This window comes from Gouania willdenowi, unplaced genomic scaffold (assembly GCF_900634775.1).
Source record: "Gouania willdenowi unplaced genomic scaffold, fGouWil2.1 scaffold_269_arrow_ctg1, whole genome shotgun sequence".
Lineage (NCBI taxonomy): Eukaryota > Metazoa > Chordata > Actinopteri > Blenniiformes > Gobiesocidae > Gouania > Gouania willdenowi.
Window position 1 is genome coordinate 54,606 of NW_021145026.1, and position 3,059 is coordinate 57,664.

Consider the following 3,059-nt stretch of genomic DNA (forward strand, 5'->3'; position numbering starts at 1 on the left):
GCATATACAATCTCAATATGATGTGAACTCAGATCATGAAACTGGCAGCTTTCAGTGAGTTTTGTTTTTTTATTCTTTGTTTTTTTTTTTTTTTTTGTTTAAACGTGTGAATGGAATCAGATTTCACCCTTTGTTTGTTTGTCTTTAATGCTTTCATTTTGGACGTGTATCAGCTGCTCTGTCTGCTGTGTGTTTTGGCTTCTCTCAGCTGAACGTACGGATATTAGCAGCACTTTGAGCCCTGTTTTCAATGTGTACATCTCAGTCATGACGTGTGTTGACCCCAACACGCGCGCGTGAACACACACACACAGAGAGACACCACACACACACAGACACAGAGATGATTTACACATCACACACTGTTGGACTCTATCCAGGCGTAGCGCCCCTCATTGACCAGTTTAGTGAAAGGTCACGTGATTAAGACGCTACACACTTGTAATTCGGTCTGCTATTAATACATAGATTCCCAAAACTAACACTGTTAGTGCCACAACGTTGTGGTTTCTCACCTTGCCCTCTGCCTGCAGAATAGTGCAACACACACACACACATACTATTTATATTTTTATTTTAAATTTCATTTTTTGCTTTTATTCATTATGTTGCTCATTTATTTACACTGTTTTTGCCTTCATGAGAAAGACAAACAAAAGGGAGGAAAATAGTGTTACTAATGTTTTTTTATTTGTTTTTGTTGTTTGCTTTTCTTTGTTTGTTTTCTTGTTGAGGGGAGGACCCCCACAATGCAAGATATGGTTACATCCGTTGAAGACAGCGCTCTCTGTTGTACTGCCTCAGCTTTTGGAGCTGAAGGTTTTATTTTTTTTTATTGGCCATGATTTTTTTTGAGCTCGCACATTTTTCTTCTTTCAATATCTTTGTTATTCTGAACGATTTTTCTTTTACCTTTTTGTTTTTACTCAATTTCAGGAAAATTGAGACAGAGATTGAGGACTGCAGCTATGTTGTGTTCAAGACCACACTATCGAGACCATGACTTGCCCTAGACCAGAATGCACCAAGACCAAGACTTCTGGGAGCCGAGACCGAGTCAAGACCAAGACCATAAACATTTTTTTTTCAATTTAAAAAAAATTAAATAAATAAAATTATGACAAGTGGTTAAATAACATTCTCTCTTTAATTTTAGTTTATTTAAATACATTTGACGGACAAAAAGGTGCCTCAAAATTAACTAAAATATTAAAACTACTACTGCTACTGATAAATTCACAATTATTCTACATATTTGAAAACAAGATTTTATGTCAGCTAAATGTACAGCAAGTGTTTAAAAATATTTCTGCCAAGAAATAATGATTCTTGATTCTGATTCTTTGAGTTGTCAGGTCAACAGGTCACAGAGTTCACAAGATCATTTTTAGTTTGAAAAAGCCTTTACACAGGTTATTTTTATTAATTCACTTAGTTGATATAGTTTAATTTGGTTGCTGTAATAACTAGGATATTCAATTAACAAAGGTTTCCAACTGTAACTGTAAAAGTGAAACTTTCTGAAATAAAACTACAAACAAGTTGTCATCAGTGTAAAAAACATAGATCTACAGGTAGATGTGAAACTAAAAAAACAAACTCAAACCCTGGAAAGTCATGTGACAAATCAATCAATAGTTCTTGTTGAGATTATTATTATTATTATTAATATAAGACCTCTTTACAGTTATTTGACTCATTCTGCGCTAGTACAACTTGGGGCGATGACGCACTGGTGACACATAATCCAAGATGGCGGCGGCCTGGACTACAGCCAACACTATTTAATAAAAGCCTTAAAAGACATGGATATAATGAAAAGTGGATGGACATGCATAAACATGCAGACTTTCACACGGACTTATTAAACAAACACGGACCTCGTTAACGGAACAGGCTTCACCGGCCGGCAGACAGCAGCACTAGGACCCAGAGGCGGAGTAAATGTGTAAACCATACTGCTGCACAGGCTGTAATATCACCAGTTTATCATTTTACCTGTTGTTAGAGCTACTGTCTTTACCAGGGAGATCATATTTATTACTGCTGATGGTTTTCTGGAGTTTTACTGGTGATTAGTTCATATCTTCCTTGTGCTCCGCGGTCCAAACTGACACTATAGCCACACACACACACACACACACACACACACACACACACACACACAAAGGAAGGTTGTGGTCATTAGGTAAAGAGTTAACAGTGATTAGTAAAGTGACCATAAATGAATAATAGGTGGTAAAAAATGGTCCAAAAGTGGCAAAAACATGGCAATAAAAGAGAGAAAAGTGACTAAAATGGGTCTAAAACAGAAACAGGTGGTATAAAATGGCTAAAAGTAGCTTAAATGAGCAAAAAGTGCAAACATGTCATGTTCTGTTGGTTATTTAGCCCTTGGGGTTCTCTTTAAGTTATTCTATGTCTTTGTTTATTTGGTTTGAGTCTCGTCATGAGTTTAACTTTTCTCTGTGTTTCAGGTGTTCCTGCTTGTGGCTCCACCCCCCAGTGATGTCTGTGTGCTTGGTTGGTGACTGATTAGCTCCCTCTTGTTTCCACCCAGGTGTGGCCCATTCCCAATCAAGCTTCCCTCACTATTTAGCTGTGCTTGGACACAGTATGACTGTGGGATCATTGTGTATGTTGTCTTCCCTCCTTGTGTGCTGCTATGTCTGGTCCTCCTATCTTTTTAGATTTAAGTTTTGTTTAATAAAGATGGATTCGTTTCAGAACGCTATGCCTCCATCCTACCTCCTCTTTCAGCATTTGGGTCCACACCCACACCGAACGTAACAAAACAATAGTGAAAAAGGGCAAAAATGTGAAACAGAAAGAGGGAAAAAAGGAAACAAATGTTATTTATTGATTTCTCTTTATTTGATATGGATATCAATTACATTAGTAACACAGTATTGTTTTGAGTGTGTTAGCATGTGTGCTAATTTACAACATGGGCTAAAGGTGGCTTATTTGAATGAAAAGTGATTAAAATGGTCAAACAATCAACAAAAGTGTCAAAAAGAACAAAAATGAGGAAAAATGGATAGTGTTGATCAGATCCA